Here is a 19,386-nt window from a genome sequence, read left to right as displayed (position 1 = left end):
GGACTCTAAAGGCAGCTCTCTGGCTGAGAACACCTGAGGACATCTCAGGAAGAAGCCTGTCAATGTGCTGGACAGCTGACCTCAGGGTTCTGGTCCGAGGACAGAGGACAGTGAGAGACAGGGCTAGGGCCATGGGAGTTAATAGCTGTGAGGCTAGGAAAGGTCACAGGGAGGTAGAGAGGAGAAGGCCCAGAGGCCAGCTTAACGTTACATGTGAGGACAAATATCCAAAGAGGAATCAGCCTCTCAGCTATGCACACGCGTGCGCGCACACACGCACATACACACACACACTTTGTGGCTCAAGTGCAGGCCACAGGGTGGAAGGAAGACTTGCTGCAGCTGACCACACAATCTTTCTTTTCATTATGTCTTTCTTAACACAGGCCTTTGACAGTGGGAGGGCTGAGGTGGGAGGTACAGGCCACTCCTAGAATGTAAGGCCTTGATTTCTCTGGGTCAAACCTCCCACCTGCTGTTTCTGGAAGGATTGGTGTGCTGGGTGAGATCTCTACTTGGACCTTTCCCAACTGTCTCTGGCAGTCCCCACCCAAGTCCACCTGCCTGGGACCTTGGTGTCCAGCTACTGGTGGAGCTGACATGGCAGCTAGGACACTCACCAGCCCCAGGCAGGCTCTGGAAGCCTACAGAACAGAGGAGAATGGCTTCCCTGGCTGGGTATCAGCTGACCTTAATGGCAGCACTATGGTGCCCTGGAGTGTGGCCAGAAGAGCCAGGAACCTGGCCTCCTCCTGGTGGAGGCACTAGGTCTCCACAGTCAGCTCTGAGGCTGGCTCTCAGCTTATGGGGAAGGAACAATGAGAGCCGTGATGTTATTCCTAACTTTGGGTTTTCAGCCCTGGAAAGGGGGATGTACTTCCAAGGCTCCTGCCTGCAGCACCGTGCATACAGGTACTGGTGTGCCTCCATATGACGGCAGAAAAGTTTTCAGATCGGCTCACAGCCTCGTCCTTTGTCCCAGATGCCTGAGGAAGGGTCTGGAGGACCCAATGGCAGGGAATTTTATTTATTTATTTTTGAACACCTACAGCACCTGTTATTCTTAGGTGGTCTCCCATCTAAGTACTAACCAGGCCTGACCCTGCTTAGCTTCCGAGATCAGACGAGATCGGGCATGTTCAGGGTGGCATGGCCGTAGACAAGAGAATTTTAAAATAAGAAAGAAGCCAGGCCAAGTGACTATGTCTGGACAGCATCTGTCCACTCCAGCCTGCTCAGCCTCCGGGGTCAGGAGGAACTCAGCAGGGCTCTGGCTGCCTCTAGAATCTCATGCTCTGGACAACAGCCAGAAATGCTGCCCTCCTGCTCCTTAGTCTAATGTGAGGAGGGAGGGCAGGCAGGGGGAGGGGAAGATGCCAGAATCCCAGCCAGGGTCCTACCACTCTTCCACTCAGGCAAAGTAGCTGGCCTGCAGGAACAGGTCGTGGCTGAAAGTCACAGCCATGACCTCTAGCCTGATGTCTGAAGGCTGACGTGAAGCTGCTTTAGGTACTTCTCCAGCCCAGGCAGCATCCAGAATCACAAGAGTGTAAACAGGTGCATGCACACTCAAATAGGCACACCACTCCTTCCTCTGCACACGCGCACACACACACACGTTCGCTTGATCTGTGTCGGTGATCAGCTTTTCTGCAGGCTGCGCTCTGCTGCCACGGTGGCTGCTTGGGCACCCAGGCTTTGCTCACGGAGCCACGGCGCTGTAGCTGAAAAAGGAAAACAAGTGCAAAAAGGAGCATTCAGCAGGCTGCTCAGTTGCCCAGGGACACAAGCTCTTCTGGCTGCTTCTCTGGGGACACTCGGACTGATAACTGAGACGAGCCTGGGGTGCACTGCACGGGCCACAGTGCCTGGAGACGAGGTTGTTGCTGGGATGCTGCCGGGTGTCTGAACATTGCCTCTCTGAGGCAGGCTCTAGCCTGCAGACCCTCCAGGCCTCCTCTGCTCCAGGGTTGAGGGCAGCAGAGGAAGAGGAGGAGAAGCCATGCAAGGCTCATCTAAGGCCTTGGGGACACCTGCTCAGGTATGACAAAGACAGTTTCTGAATCAAAGCAGAGCGGCTGCTGCCAGAGATGGAGAGCCAGAAAAAAAAATGGATGAAAGAGAAACCAGCCGGAACTAGTAATTTGGAAGATGAGGGCAATGACTGAGTTTAGAAATTTCCACATATAGATAAAAGAACCCTGGCACTGTGCTAGAAGACCGAGGGGAGGAGAGAGGAGACACAAGGATGACTCATTTCAAAGATTTATAACATCCTGAATCTGGGGCAGAGTGAAGAAATGGCTTCATGCCTGATAACAGCGGCTGGGGTGAGTCTGTCGTAATGCTGGGTTGCCTGTTTAAACAGGTCTAGTGTGTCTGAGAGTGTACAGAGACACACAGTGTTCCATTAAAGCATAGTTTAAATGTTGGCAAGGCAGATAATAAGAAGTCTCACTTAGCCTTTGGGTGAGGCACTATACACTTGTGTTATGGCTGAATTGTGTGTCCCCGTCCCATCCCCACCCCCCAAATTCATATATAGAAGTCCTAACCCCTAGTGCCTCAGAATGTGACTGTTTTTGGAGATAGTGTCTTTAAAGGGGTAGTTCAGATGAAATGAGATGATTAGGGTGGGCCCTAATCCCATATGACTCGGTGTCCTTATTAGAAGAGGAGATGAGGACACAGACACACACAGAGAGAAGGCCATGTGAAGACAGGGATGTGGCAGCCAATCTACAAGCCAAGGAGAGAGCCTCCGAAGAAACCAACCCTGCAGTCAGACTTCTTGCCTCCCAAACTGTGAGAGAATCAATTCTGTTCCTTAAGTCACCTAGTCTGTGGTACTGTGTTATAGCAGCCTGAGCAAACTAATACAGCCTGCGATTCCATTAACCCTGAAGATATGACCCCATTTTTACAGATGAAAAAACTGAAGCCAGAGAGGATAAATAAGTTGTCTAAGATTGTAGCATTCAGATGTGGTAGAGCCAAGACGGGAAAGCCAGGTCTGTCTGATGTCAAAACCTGTCTGTTTACCACTAAGTAATCTCTATACTATAGTACTGCTCATTAAAACTTTTAGAGGGTATAAAATAAGAAATTCAACATGGTGGCATGAAGACTAATATCCAAGCCACATACATGGAAGTTCAGATGTTAACAGAAAAGGGAAAATGATGTCGAGGGTTAAAGACAGTGGAGTCAGGGATTTAAAATCAGCCATCTGCCACATGCAGCCCTTTTACGACATATGTTAAATCTGAAGACGATTTTATCTGGATTTTATCATTAGAGATTTGTCTAGAAGCTGGATAAAATAAGGAGCAAACACAGGAGTGGGCACCTGTACAGGTCAGTACTGAGTGCCTCATTCTTCAAGATGTGAATTATTTTCAACAATTTTTCTATGTAAACTTGTATGGTAATAACCTAGCCATATATTTTCACTACAAATAAATATGTTACTAAAGTGCACATACATTTATTGACATATGCAGACTGTGATATGTATTTTATACACAGGTCTCTCTGGTCCCAGCTATTAAGCCAAAGAGATGGTTATTCTTCTGAAACCGGGGACCTCAGGACTGGAGAGTACACCACAACAGGCTCCTACCTGACACCTACATTTCTGGTGTTTTCTCCACTGTCAGGCATTGGGGAAGGTAAAGAGTGCTCGAAGATTCATAGGACAAGGGCCCTTACTCTGGAGTTTCTTTAGGGGTCCAAGGAGAGGCTTAAGGGGCAGTCCAAGATGACTGAAGTTCTGTGCACATTTTTCTCTGCCTCAATAAGTGCAATTTTCTGGGGGAGAGGCTCCATCCCTCATCTGACTCTCCAAAGCATGAGTAACCCAAAAAGGGTTGAAGAACCAATGCCTGAGCTTAGAAGATAGGTGGCTAGAATCATAACAATTCAGACCTGTGGAGACTCGGCCATGATTTAGCTATGGGGCAGGCAGTGTCCTGGCCCTAGAGAAGCCCCAGTGACCCAAGTCCCTCTCTGATGGGTTCAAAAACACAAGCACAGTAAACTAAGGTTTGGAAGAATCAGCTTATCCTTGACTACAAAGCTAGTCCAAGGCCTGTTCAACGAGTTACTCAAGGTGCTTGATCAGCAGACAACTAGATGGTCCCTGTGCTCTTGTTCTCAAGCTAGGGCGTAAGTCTGCAGAAAAAGGGGGCTGGGGAAATCAAATGAGGCCTTGCAGGAAAACGATGACAGCAGCATGAAAGGAAAGGGAAGAACAGCCAGAGGAGGGGCACCCAGGGAAAAATCAACTCATAAAACATGCATTGAAAAATCAATCTCCCGATTATCCAGTTCTCTAAACGTGACATTAATACAATAAACACAGAAACAGCTGGAACACAAAAAAACTGCCTCCCTCAGTGTGCCCAAGGTTAGTTAGCACGGCCCCCTTAGTACCTGTGCCCTCACACCCCTTCCTGTCCACTGGATGCTAACAAGAAATCTGTAAGTCTACCCCTCCCTCGTCCAAGCCCAGAGGGGAGTCCAGGGATCATGTGCATTCATAAGCTTATCTCAGCAGAGAATACTACGCCAGCTCAAGGTCTGCAGGAAACTTTGTTTGGCTCACATGTCACCCTCTCCCCACCATACCGGGCGAGGCAGTGTCCAAGAGCTTGAGAGGGGCAGAGAGTTTGCCACCAGCCCCTAAGTTAGGAGCATGGGAGTACAGAGGTGCGGCTGGGCCTGGATGAGGTGCAAAGCGGGGCTTTTAAGCTCAGTCTCGTTCCTAATGCCGGTCCCACCTATACCCTTCCTGCACCATACAAATCATACAGCAAAGCGGATGGGACCTCAAGCAGTCAACGGCTACTGAGTAAGTGAGAGGAAAGTACAAGTGGACACCGAGTCCTAACTTCTGATTTCCAGGTCAGGAACTGAGAACCAGAGAGGTGAGGCAAGTTGTGTGCAGGCCCCCAGGCAGTGAGCAGCAGGACGGGGTGCAGACACTTGTCAAAGTGAGTGTAAAGCGGGCCCTTTTCTGAATACCACACGCCTCCACTTCTACTGTGCACCATTTTACAGATTGCCCAGAGCCTTTCACATTCATCACTTCATGTAAGGAAAGCTCTAAAACTAAACAAGTATCAGAAAGACAACAAAGAGATTCTAGAAGTCAGGTTTTCCTTGTGAAGCCCCAGGCTCACCAAACTCTGGTGAACTGCAGGGAAGAGGGGGTGGGAGAAGGTGATCCTTGGCCATGAACCTTTTGTATTCAATGGGGCTTCTCTCAACAGATCACTATGTACCAGCAGAAGGGCAAATGGATCATGTGATCTGTTCCCTCTATGGTAAAATAATTGGACCAATAAGAAAAATCTGTACACAACTGAAGCTAATGGAATCCTGAGCAGTCAGCAGCTTTAGGGATCATGGGATAATAGCTGAAATGACAGTTATTTGGGGGCTGGCTTATTTTTCAGTTTGGTGAACATTGTACAATAAAACCAAATGCAGGACAGACAGTGGTGTGGGTCTGAGGTAAGCATGGAACCTACTGATCTGAGGACACGTTTTCCCACAACATCAGTTTAAACTAAATCACTGTCTGCTCAGTGAACAGCCACAGGCCTGATATGTTAGAAATAACAGACGAAACTATAGAACTCACAGCTAAACGGGGACTCAAAAAGGTCCAGAATGGAGCCTTTAGGCTGGTAAGGAATGATTACTCACACCTTATAGCTAAAGCATCTCAGAAAGTTTATGCATCCGGCCCCAAGCACAATTAAAACCACAGGAGAGGAGAAAGGGACAAGTCTCCTGACTCTCAATGTAATATCAACTTCAGCCACATGGCTACTGCTCCGTGGTCCACCTAGCCCAGTGTGCTGGCCTTGTCTGAGGAAACAATAACACAGCCAAAGACATCGAGAAGCATGTGCGAGATGGTAATGTAATTTCATCTGTGTGATGCAATTTACTTGTTCAAAGGCTTTTCACATATGGTTTTTCATTTTCTCCCCCTAACATGTATGCTCCATGAGTAGGTAGGTGACAAGATGCTACTATCACTGTTTTACAAATGAGGATGCTGAAGATCTTTAGCCCAGGTGCCACCACCAGCATACAGTGAAACACCCTTTTCTCTCAGTGTATCCAAAGAACATGAGTGTTTTTCCCCAGCCTGTCTTATCCTCTGACCTCCCGGCCCCCACTTCCAACCAGTAAGCCAAGAGTAAGGGCAGTGTAAACCTTGAGAATCGGTCCTTAAGATCCTAGTAGGCTGATGGACAACCTCCTGAACTACAAGGCAAGAGATAGGTGCTGACCGCTGCACCTTTGTAATGTCCATTTGGAATCACTGCTACAGCCTCTCAGCTGGCCCTCTTCCCACACCATTTCCTCTGCTTGTCCCAAACCAATGGCTGGTTAATCTTTCAAAAAGGCCAGTTTGATCATTTTACCCTCCTGTTCCAAAATGCTTTTTAGCACCCAGAGAGTATACTAAGGACTCATCTGCCTGACATTTAAGACCCGCCATGATCAGACCCAATGATAACCTTATGTTTTTCTAAAATAATAACAACAATATCCATAGTAATAATAGCTGCCATTTACTGGGTACTTATGAATTGGGCACTGGGCTAAGTGCCTTGCGTATTACGCAAGCACCGTTAGCTGTCAGCGTCCATGCTTCCCAGCTAACAGAACCTAGATTCTGTTTAGTGGGTCTTGGGCCTGGCCCAGGCAATGGATCATGATTGGTCTAAGTCAGTGATTCTCAAAGTACAGTCCCAGAACAGTAGCATTGTCAACGCTGGGAACTTGTCAGAAAGGCAAATTCTCAGGTTTTACCCAAGACCTACTGAATCAGAAACTCTGTGGGTGGGGCCCTGCAATCTGTGGCTTCACGAATCCTCTAGGGGATTCTATTGCTCACTCAAGTTGGAAAACCAATGGTTTAAACCAACCCTGACAAGCCAATCCCTACTTCCCAGCTTGAGGGTGGCAGCTTTACGACTCAGTTCTGGCTCATGAAACCAATGTGAAAAGCTGAGGGAGGGATATTCCGGGAAAGCTTTTATTTTCTTAATAAAAAGGAACAGAGGCACCCCCTGACAACCCTTATAATATAAAATTGCAACCTCCACTGTGCCCCAACCTTTATGTTCCATCTTCTTACCCAACTTTATTTTTACTTCATACCACTTATAGCCTCTTGACATATATTTGTTTATTGTCTGTCGCCTCCCAGGAAGAGGCACCTAAGAGGAAAAGGACTTTGTCAGCCATATCCCAATGCCTACAAGAGTGTATGGCAAATTGTGATTACTTGGTATGTTATCGAATGAATGAGTGCAGCTATCTCTGCTATTTCTTCTCTTTCCTGCTTTGAATGAGGAGATGAATACTGAAGCTATGGCAGCCACCTTGAAACCACGAAGCAAGAGGATCTCAGGAAAATTGTCTCTGACACTGTTAAGACACCAAACCAAAAGCAGAAACACCCCGCCCTCATCCTCTTGTTAGCTAAGTAAATAAATTCCTATTTGTTTTGGATACAGTAGTCAGGTTTTCTACTCCTAGTAGTCCCACACATTCCTAATTGACACTTATATTTAATCGTTTGATCTTTGCAAAAACAACCTAATTCACGGGCAAGGAAACGGAGTCTCAGAGTGGTTAAGTAATTGGTACAAGATCACGTAACCATTAACCTGTTTTTCTTGTCCAAAATGCCCTCCTTGCGGCTTAAATCCAATTCACCTTTCAGGCTCCCTAGTGTAAACTTCCGTGTTGTATTCCCTGATCACTCTGGCCCACCGACAGCTGTTATGTGATAGGTCTGTAGAGTATGTACCATTTGTCTAGGAATTGTAGGTTACTTGTCTTCTTTTTCTAAGCAAACTCTTAAATTCTTGTGGATACACATCAGTTCACATTTTATATATCTTATGCTCCCTTTCTTCACACACCTGTTGGCAATAATTTCATGCTGAATTGGATGCCATTAGCTTACTGAGCAACCTTGACCCAGACATTTAACCTCTCTGTTCTTAGGTCTTCTCACCCGAAAGTCAGAATATCAGCCTGGCAAGTTAAGATTTATACGACAGAATGAACTTTGCTTAGTATTATAGCTAACAGATAACTAGGAAAGAGGCATCTAAGGTTGCCAGTTCTCCTAGGACAAGATAGCACAAATCTGCCCATCAGCAACATCTATGACAAAAAGCCAAGTGGCGTAAAGGACACAAGCATCAAACAGTCTCTGTCTCACCTGCATCCCAGCCTACACGCTTAAACCAGATGGCCCCGGCTTGCCCTGAAGTGGAGGGGTTTGGAAAAAAGAAACAATTGGCTCCATAGAGAAAATCGCTCTCTAATCTCATGACACAGACATGGCACATAAGGAACAGCCTGAGATAAAGACTAAAAGAGGACAGTAACTTATATTTTTCCAAAAAAGGTAGAAGAGCCCCTTCCTGTTCTAGGGGAAAAGGAGCCAGTTTTTTTGTTTTTAATCAACATTCAGGGGGCTTCCAAGAAAGACGAGCGCTGACAGGGAAGCACAAAGCCAAAGCCATAAGAAAGGTGAGAATGGAGGAGTGGTTGTAGGAGGCACAGCTGATGGGGAGCCAGGGTCTACTGGTCCTTAGATGGGGCTGGGCTGAGTGAGCCTCTCTTCTGAAGGTAAATGCTGCCCTCCGCTGGCCTGCCTACAGGGGCGATGGCAGAGGGGCTTCCAGCATCCTCAGACTAGACCACAGGGCCATTTCTCCCACAGCTTCGCATTGGGTCTCTGCTTTCTTTTTGATAGATCTGACTCACTTTGATAAGTAGAAAGAGCCTGCCTCCTCCCCCACATTTTTTTCCCCCTCAGCTGGCAAAGAAAGGGCTTTATTTTTAAATTTCCCTTTAGATTTTAGAAGGCATAGAAGTCAGAATGGTAAAACTTTTGAGCTGAAATCCCACCAGGTTTTAATCTAGTTTGCTGGGTTTTAACTTTTAGCTGGAAGGCCAGAAGCTTTCCAAACCTGCCCCCACCCCTCTCCCACCTTGCCTCCTTAAGCTGAATCTGAGCTGCTGTCACTCACTCTCAGACATCCCTGCTCGGCAGCTCTGGGGCGGGCAACTCTGCCACCCTGGCCCTTTTGCTGAGTTCTTCACCAGGTGGCTCCTCGGCTGCTTCCAGCTTGCGTTTGGGGGATGCTGGGCCACTGGGTAGTGGTCTTGGGCCTGTAGGGAAGCAGGTCAAAGTGTCACATAGCCTGTGCATAGAGCCGACATGATCCAAAACTGTGCAGTGGCAGCTCTTTAGCGGGCAGGGAGCCTGCTCATCGATGCAATGCTAGCATGTTGCTTCTCAGACCTGCTCCTCAGCCTTCCTTTCAGCCGTGACCTTGACTGGAGACATCCAAGGAGAGCACGACCAGGCCTGCTGGCAGCAGAGCCAGCTTTTGGACCTCAAATTCCAAGGGTTTCAGGCCAGAGACGATTCAGCCTGTCTGCTATCCTTGATCTGAAGGTGAGGCACTCCCTCTGCAACCCTGGATCAACCTCCTGATGCAGGAATTAGCACCTTCAGCTGCGAAGCCAGCCTTGCTGGGCAAACTAGAAAACCCGCTGGAGTTCCTGCCGGTCTCACCTTACTGAACTTCATCCCAGAGCTCAAGAGAGGAGGTAGAGAATGCAGCAAGTCTGTCTACTTCCTTCTTTTTCCTACCACCACCCAGGCTGTGCTGCCATTTGCCACCTGGACAACTGCAGTCGCCTCCTTTCTAGCCTCCCTGTACTCACTCTTACCCACACTGTCCCTTCCACAGAGCAGGCAGAATGAGCTTTGTGAAACATAAACCAGATCACGCCTCCACCCTGCTGACCACCCGTCAGTGCCTTTTCAGTGCACTGATGATAGAATCTTCCTTGTGGACGCCGAGCCTACACTATGCCAGTCCTGCTACAATTTGTCCTTATCTCTCATTCTAGCTTTCCGCTTAGGACATTCCAGACACAATAGCCTTCCTCCTTTTGTTCCTTGAATGGGCCAAGCTCGTTCTCAACTCTGAGGCTTTTCTTGCTTTTCCCTTTGCTGGGAATGCTCTTCCCCTAGTTCTTGGAAAAGCTAGCTCTGCTCACTATTTGTGTCCCTGCTCAGAGAGGTGTTCCTTGACTATTCCAATCTAAAGTAACCCAAAGTAAACCTTCCCCAGTCCCTCTCTTATCAGGTCACTCGATTTTGTTTTCTCCAAAGCACTGTTCTTGAAAATGATCTGCATGGTTCCTTTATTATCTGTCTCCATCAGGTAGAATATAAGCTCCAGGCCACAGACTGATTCTGGCCTTTGTTCTCAGCCCTCAGTGACTGAAGTGGTAACAGTTCTGCAGTGCCCTTGGGATGGGCACAGGCCATGGCAGGCCGGCTGCTACTCACCTGCATTGTTCATACTCCCAGTCTGGCTTGAGCTGGGCTCTGCTACCGGGTTGTTGAGGTCTTCCACACAGGAGGGGACAGATGCCAGCAGACCTGGGAGAAAGGCAGGGGAGTAATCAGGATGTACGGGACTGCAGGGGGCTGCAGGGCAGGAGAAAACAGAGTGGGGGTGCTGAGCCATGACACTGAGGTACCATTTCGTCCCACTGGCCACAGTTACTCAAGAGACCTGAACTGGCCAAGGCTGCAGTGTCCTGGGTCATGGGAAATCAAGTCAATGTAACAGCCTGGAGGACAATACTCCGCCTCCCTTTGCAAATATCTGGAAATCCCCATCTACGCCCTCTGAGCCCACAGGTGCTGCCCTTCCTTTCAGTGAACCAGGGGATGGCGGGGGGAGTAGTGGTTCCTTACAGAGTCCCCGGTATCGAGAGAGTTGCTGGTAAATCTGCTTCATTCGCTCAATGTTTAGCCGGCTGGTCTCGGCATGGTTGACGATGGGCCGTGGGTAGTCCACACCGATGATGCACTTGGCTGCCTTCTGAATGGACTCCGGGGCATTCCAGGGCTCATAGATGTATCGAGAGGGGAACCCTTTCAATTTGGGCAGGTATCGCCTGAAACATACATACCGGACAACCCATCAACACACTGTGACCCTCCTCCAAGGTGCCAAAGCTATCCCATCCTAGGAGGAGGGCACAGTGGCCAGAAGCCAGAGAGCCTGGCCTGCATCCTCACCTGATGTAATCGCCACTGGGGTCCGTGCGACGGCCAAAGCCCACAGGGCAGTAGCAGTGGAAGAACTGCTGAAAGAAAGCACTGCAGGACAGCCACATCCAGCTGCCCGCATTCACGCTGAAGTCTGCATCCAGGAGCAGCTCATCAAATACCTGGATGGGGGAGGGCGAGATGATCAGCCTACTTGGGGACCGACTGCCATGGTTTTCCCCAAGTCACCATGTGCCCCATGGATAAAAGAGCCAAAACCCTTCTGCTGGAAATCCCCAAATATGCCCTCTGAGCTTGCAAGGAGGATTTAGAGGGGATCTCCTGGACCCAGGGATCCCACTCCAGCCCCCAGCCCAGAGGGGGCTGCCCTTGGCCAGGCCTGACAAGAGGGGTACAGGCTAGCTTCCTGTTGAGAGAGCACTCACCCGGACCCCGCTCTCCCAGCTGACCCAGAGGTCCCCGCGGGTGAGGAAGCAGGCCACAGCGTGCCGGGCCAGATGGTGGATCCAGCCCTCCTGCCTCAGTTGGGTCATGATGGCGTCAATCCAAGGGAAGCCTGTCTTGCCCTCGGCCCACTTGGCCAGGGCCTCAGGGTTGCGGTCCCAGGGGATCTGGATGCAGATGGGGTTCCCCTCCATGCGGTCAAACCTGGGGTTGTTGGTGGCTGCTGTGTAGAAAAACTCTCGCCACAGGAGTTGCCCAAACAGGGAGAGGGGGGGTGTGCTGTTCCGCTTCACCTGTGGCGTGGGAGAAGCATGTGGATACAAACCCTCGCCCAGCTCTCAGCACTGTCACTCAGGCCTCCCCCACAAAGAATATGGACCTGCCATGAACCTGGTGGCTCCAAACCCCCTAGACATGTACAGGGACTATCCCCTGGAAGAAGCGGCACGGTGCGCCTGCAGACTGAAACCCTAGGCCCTGGCTGTGCCCTGCTCCGAGAGATGAGAATGGCTGTAGAGGGGTGGGCAGTGGAAAGGATATCGCCGCTCAACTCTGTACTGGGAACCAAACTCCCCAGGCTGGGTCATGATCCTTATCCTCAAGGGTCCCTGTTTGGCTCCACTTTCTAGAATGTCAAAGAGATTTTTCCCATCATTATGCATAAAAAATGCTCAGTCTAGATTTTGATTATATAACAGCCTGGATCTGGGGCTATGAGGGAGTTAGTTAAAGAGATCAGACCCCCAAGCAAATAATGATTTATCTAAAATCACAAGATTACCCACCAAACTGGCAAAACCGCCCCTTGCCACAGAATTCTGGTTTTGGCAAGGATAGGAAGATGTGAAATGACGCAGACACGAGGATGGTCTGAGAAATGTGAACATTTGGGTGTGTAGCCCTCACTCCGTCGGGGGGTGGGGACATCCCCACAGAGATATTTGCATCTAGTTTGCACGGCATGGCCCTGCATGCAGTCAGACACAGCCACTCCTGGACTCCTCCTTTCAATGCCCTGGACACTGCCCCTTAGAGAGCCACTGTGCTCTTCAGCTGAAGAATGGCTCCAACCTCACCCTCTCTGCCTCTCACCCTGAGTGCTTGCCCCTACCCACCTGCCGCCAGCAGATCTGCCACCTCCAGGGGCACACCCTGAGGTCGGCGTTTCTGCGTGTTCTGCTTTGCCTGATAACCCGGATTTTATGTAGATTGCAGTATGCATTGTGCCTGGCTCCACCAGCTTCCCCACCCTCTCTGACTATACGTGCACACTTAAGCGCCTCCGAGATCCACGACCCAGTCCCCATCCCCAGGACCAGAGGGAAGGCCCCTTTTTGGGGTGATTGGCCCGGAAGGCCGTGGTCCACTGGGCTGCAATTGGGGGTGGGGCGTGCCACCCTCACTGTGCCCTCACCTTTTTATATAGGTCCCAAAGGCGGTAATAGAAGAGGCGGCAGGAGAGGCAACCGAAGCGCAGGTAGGGGCTGAGGCCTGTGGGGCTGGCCAGCAGGGAGTTGGCGTTCATGCGGGGTCTCTCGTAGTTGGCAACCCAGGCCTGCAGCAAAAGAGAAGGTGAAGAAAGGAAAGGCCTGGATATCAGAGACAAAAACAGAGGCACCAGGTAGTTGAGGAATTTGCCTCAGATCACAGAATAGAAAGCCAAGGAGCCAGGACTCGTGCACGGTGCTCATTTCACTCCTTCATGCTGGCAGAATTTTCGATGGAACCACCATTAGACCAAATAACGAGGCCCACGCTCCTCTGCTGACTCTGATATTTAACTTGTGGATGATGGTGAACAAGTTATTTAGTCCCTCAGCTATTTATCTATTAAATGTGAACAAAATTTCCCACCTCCCGGAGATTATATAAAATGACAAACATGAAAGAATTCTGTAAGCACGGAATGTTCTGTGATTACATATCCCTACCTCAGTCCCGCCCCGGCCAGGGCCCTGAGGCTGCTGCTGCACCACGGCTACCCAGGGACTTCTCACCATTGTTCCACAGTGGCTGCAAAAGGAGGGACTCCCAACCCTATCCTGGGGACTCACGGTGTCATTCATTTTTGGGGCCACCTCTCGTATAACATTATTGGTCTTGTATTTACCATCAGTTGCCATTGGCATCATGCTTTACTTCACAACTCACTGTTACATATGGTTTTTCATTTGGTCTTAACAATCTTCTGAGGTAGCATTTATCATTATCTCCTTTTAAAAATAATGAATGAAGCTCAAAGGGTTATGTGACCCTTCTGGAGCTACAGAGATGGTAAGAGACAGGCCTGGGGGGACTCCAGATTCCAATCTTTTTCACTACTTCTAATAACTATGTTCTCTTTCTCAACTCCTAACACCCTCTTTTCCTTCATGATGACTACTTTACAAACTTTACACTCTCTTTAGACCTCTGACCCCACGCTTCCCCACCACCCTTCAGCAGATGACCTTCCTTCCTTATGATAAGGAAACAGAAGCTGTCAGGTGGGAAACTAACTTTTAGCCACCAAATCTATAAACTCATCTGCACCCACACCTACCCCTGTCCCTCCTGTGATCTAGGCCTCCACCTGACTCTGACTCTAGAGCCCCCTCCTCCTTCTCTGGCACACTCCTTCTCTCTCTCTCTAGTTTCCACTCCAAGGACATTGGGAAAATGATCTTGTTTCTTTGCAAACAAAACAAAGGACTTCCAATAACCCTGTGGACCTCTACCCTCGGGTCTTCTTTCCTCCCTTCACAGTCAGCTTCTCTCCATTTCCCCACACCCACCTCCACTTTCTAGCCCACCCTACTCTGACTTCTACCTTCACCACTCCCACCAAACTGGCTGACACCATTGTCTCTGTGATTTCCATGCCAGTGAGTCCTGCAGGCATTTCCGTCCTTGTGTTTCTGGACCTCCCAGCAGCACTTCACCCTGCTGACTGCTCCCCTGTCCATGCCCTCCATTCTGTTAGCCTCTGGACACCACATGCTCCCGGTTGCCTCCCATCTGGGTAGCTGCTCTCAGTATTTCACCAGCTCCACCACCCATCCTGACCCCTTAAATGTTGGCATCCTAGGGCTCTGTCCTAGGTCCTCTACTTGACTGTGTTCCTGACTGAGCTCATCCAGCTCCTGACTGTCTCTGCAAAGGATCACCATATCTGTGCCCTACCCAGATGGCTCACCCAGACTCCCAGATCACTCCAGCCAACTGCCTGCCAGAGATCTCTACCTGACTGCTTTTCAAGCACTTCTAGTGTAACAGGCTCTTTTCATTACTCACCCACTAGCATTTCTTATCTCAGAAAATGCACTGTCATCCACCTAGTTGTCCAAGCCAAAGGCCTGGCCATCACCTTGGACTGCCCTTGTCACCAAATCCTGTCAATTTTATTGTCTAAATATTTCTCAAGTCTGTCCCTTTCCATTCTCTATTGCTACCAACTTGGTTTAGGCTGAGATTGTATCTGGACTGGACAACTGCGATAGCTTCCTAACTGACCTCCCTACGTCTATTCTTGTCCCCCTCAAATCCAGTCTCCACACTGAGAGCAGAATGATTATTTAAAATGCCTGTCCCAACTTAAGCTTTTTGGAGTCAAAAGTTATATGCAGATTTTTGACTGCATGGGGTCAGTGCTCTGTACCCTCATGTTGTTCGAGGGTCAACTGTACATCATATAGCAAATTATTATGTTGTACACCTTAAACTAATACGATGTTATATGTCAATTATATCTCAATAAAACTGGAAAAATTTATTGAAACTGGTGATAAGTATAAGGAAGTTCATTATTCTATTCTCTATTTTTGGGTCTATTTTAAATTTCTGAATATAAAGTTCAATTTTTTAAAATTACAAAAATAAAATGCCTGTCCCTTATGACAATATGTACACTGGGCTTCCTGTTGTTCTTAGGAAACAGTCCCAAATCTTAGACATGGCTTACAAGCATCCCACATCTGGGTGGGCCCATCGTCCTAGCTTCATTTCTGGCCATTCTTCTTTAAGCACCACGTTCTCAATGGCCTTTGCACATGCAGGTCCCTCAGCCTGGAACACTATCTTCCTTCCACTCACCTCCCCTTCGTTAATTTGGACTCTTTCTTCAAGTCTCAACCTAAAAGCCACTTTCTCAGCAGGTGATCCCTCAGGTATTAGGTTATGTGCCTCTAATTGACATGAAGTATATTTGCCTGCTCACATCCTTGCCCATCTCACTTTGAAAATCTTTTTTTTTAAGTGAAATACAGCTATAGAAACCACACAGATGTGGTTTAATTAAACCATAATATGAATTATTCTAAGGCAAACTCTTGTGCAACTACCACCATGAATCGGCACCTTGCTGGCCACCCCATAAGCCCATCTAAATGCTCATCCCCGTCACGGTCCCCTCCTTGACCCATAAGTAACCACTCACCCAATTTCTATAATAATTACTTCCTTGCATTTAAAGATGTTTACATTTTTCTATTTTTGCAAGGCATATTTGGAGGGCTTTATCACAGTTATTCCTTGTATTTTTAAGTACTTTTTTTCCATTCAAATGTGCATACCCTGCCACTACAGTTTAGCTTTGGCCATTTTTAAAACTCTGATGTGTTATTTAAATTTCTTTTACTCTATGCATTTCCTGTCATTTCTTTGTTTTCCTTTCAATTTTTCTGTGGAAGAACGCCCATTTGACTTGCACTGATTCCCACAGTCTGGACTTTGCTGACTGCACACTCATGGTGCAGCTTAACACGTCCCTCTGTCCTGCGTATTGCTTGCAAATAGGCAGCTGATACCAGAGACTAGATTGGACCCAGGTTTATCTTTTCAACAAGACTAAAGAGGGAACATAATGCCTGATTTTCTCTCTTTATGGGGTTACCAGTCATTAATGCATAATGTGTCATCGTTGAGGGTTGCAAAATGGTGGTATTCTAATTCTACCATTCCTTTTTCATTTAATAATAGGGATATTTTTATAGCTTGTCCTCATCTACTACTGGGTCTCCCAGTGGTAAAGATCATACAGTTTGCCTGCCCTTTTTGGTAACAGCACCTAAGTTTCTTATGGTGACCCAGCCTTCCCTAATCTCAGTCCAAGTGGAGCTAAGCCCACCTTCTGACTCTGGGAGTGGGCTCATGATGCAAGTCTGGCCAGGGAAAGCACCCCTTACCCGGCCACAGTGACTGAGTCAGGAACAGTCACATGCCCTCAGCTAGGCCAATGACAACATTCCTTAGGACTTTTTGTGGAGCTTTTGGAAAAGAGGCATAGAACTTCCTCTGGTACTGCTAAGCAGATCGAAAATAAGTTGGTGACCATCTTTGCCACTGCTCAAGGAAAGCTTGCCTGAGAATGAAATAACACAGAGGAAAGCGGAGAGATGGAGAATATATTCCTGGCAGCATTATTTAGACACCTGGATCCAGCTGTGTCTGAAGTCTACCTCTTGGATTCTTGCTGGTGTGAGGTAAAAAAACCTCCTTTTTCTAAAAGCCAACTTGTAAACAAGAACCGATTAATATAACCCTTCTGTTTTTGCTCCCATAATCCTCTGAACCACTCCTTTCTCAGTCCTTAACACACTATACTTCCTTTTCTCATGTTTATCATCTCCAATAGACTATGCTTCTGGAGAGACTCCATGATTGTCTCGGGCAGTCTTTCTAGTAGCTAGATCATCCTGACATGAGTGGATGCTCACTTCAGATTTGGAAAACTGAAGAAGTTAAAATCAACCTCCTGAAATCAGGTTAAACTCCTGTCCATCAGGCACTTTTTTTTCTCTTAGATGTATAGGACGCAGTATTCCCTCTGGCCACCACTGAGTCTAAAGGGTCCTGGCATGAGACACCATGACAGAAGAGGCTCCTCAGGCATGTGAAAGAGAAGCCCTGGACTTGATGATCTAAGGGGCATTCCTCTACAGCAGTGGTCCCCAACCTTTTTGGCACCAGGGACCGGTGCTCCTATGAGAATCTAAGGCCTAATGATCTGAGGTGGAGCTGAGGCGGTGATGCTAGTGCTGGGGAGCGGCTGCAAGTACAGATGAAGCTGCACTCACTCACTGGCTGCTCACCTCCTGCTGGGCAGCCAGGTTCCTAACATGCCACAAACCAGTACCTGTCCATGGCCCAGGGGATGGGGACCCCTGCTCTACAGAATGAATTTACTAACCCATGGGCCCTAAGTTAAGACGATACTAACCCACGGGCCCTAAGTTAAGTCTTTGCACTCTTAAGTCTTATTCTACTCCTGCCATCCCATTTGTCATCTCCAACCTTCTGCCCACTTGGTCCAGTCTTTATCTCCAAACCGATCCCAAGAATCTCTGGGTAAAGCTCCTGATGTGGACAGACACAGTTGGTTCCCCCATAGCCCTTGGGCATCAGTTATTGACCCTTTTAAGTCAATAAAGCTTGTTTTCCAAGATCTCTAGCCGAAGGCAACAGCCAGATGGGGACATCAAGGCTGCTGGGCCTCAGGGAGCCTGGGCACATGGTACCTCTAGGGCTGGGAAGCATTCTTCCTCCACAGGCCTGCCTTAGCCTCTTTGTTCCATTGTTATCACCTAGCTGATGGGCCAAATACCTAGCCATCTTAGCAGCAATATAAAAAGTTGTGATTGTAGGGGCCAAGTCTATAAACTAGCTTAAGGGCTCAGAAACTAGGAGCTGTTTTCAGCCCTGAGAACCTTCTCTGCTCCTCTAGTCGCAGGGTGGTGGGGGCTCTCAGCACCTCTAGGGCCCGGGCCTCTTTCCTTCCCCTAGCCAGTTGCCATTTCACGGGGAGGTGGCCCATTTGTTTTCTGTGTCCAAGAATCAATGCCTTGGAGGAGACCCAGCAAAAGATGGGCGGACACATAAACACAAAATAATTAATCTTATGGATTTTACTAATCGGACAACCTCTTAGTAGGGGGAACATGCCCACAATGAAAGAAAAGCTATCTAGCATAAGTTTTAGAATTACATAGAATAAGATCTCACTCTACTGCTATGTGACCTTAGGCAAGTTCCATGTCTCTCTAAACCTTAATTTCCTAATCTACAAAATTGAGAGCCTAATGCCTACTGTGTAGGGCTGTTGGAAAGATTAAAGGAAATAATGCAAGTAGGTACTTAACCCAGAATGTTCAGCCAGTGACCAGCACGTGGTAAGCACTCGCTAAATTGTAGCTGCTATTATTGCTGTTGTTACGGCCATCAGGAAGATTTTTCATTTTTCGAGCACTTTGAACTAACAGGAGCTAATGGACATGAATCTGACTCCATGTCCCCCATTGCATGGGTGCCAACATCTGAAGTTTTCTGTCTCAGAAAGGGGGGCCATACCTTCCGTTCCAAGTGCTTATCCAGGCGTGCCAGAGCTTCTGTCTCCCCTCCTTGCCAAACAGCAGGGCCGAGTCCTTCAGTGGGGAATCCTAAAAGAGAAGGAGCGGGTCACAGGATTAAAAGCCAGGCCTTTCCAGAGCTAGATCAGCAAGTCTTGACATGTTGTCTTGTTCTTTGAGTGTTGTGGGAACTGAATCGCGGTTCTTGGTGCTACCGGGGCTGAGATAATCCTTAATGTTCCAGTGTTTTCTAGGTTCTCCTAGTTCTCTTCCCACTGTGACTTTTTTTTCTCTCCTTTCCCTTGTCTTCCCCATCCTGGCCACTCCTCCTTCCAAGTAGATGAGAAGGATCCTGGACTCTCACCTTTTCAGGTTAGCTGGCAATGATTGTGGTTTTCAGGTGAGAAAGGCTAACTTTATTCAGATCAAAAAATGGCAGGGAGGGAAAGGGGAAAAAGGGCATACTCTGTACCC

General features: G+C 48.3%; 1 pseudogene; it reads right to left on the bottom strand.

Annotated features, from left to right (window-relative positions):
• Positions 1–1,042: 1,042 nt before the first annotated feature.
• On the bottom strand, positions 1,043–1,161 carry LOC120610644 (uncharacterized; annotated as a pseudogene).
• Positions 1,162–19,386: the final 18,225 nt, after the last annotated feature.

The sequence above is a fragment of the Pteropus medius genome, unplaced genomic scaffold, assembly GCF_902729225.1.
Source record: "Pteropus medius unplaced genomic scaffold, Ma_sr-lr_union100, whole genome shotgun sequence".
NCBI classification, from domain to species: domain Eukaryota; kingdom Metazoa; phylum Chordata; class Mammalia; order Chiroptera; family Pteropodidae; genus Pteropus; species Pteropus medius.
Note: the sequence above shows the minus strand (reverse complement) of the source record. Positions and strands in the feature narration are given on the sequence as shown.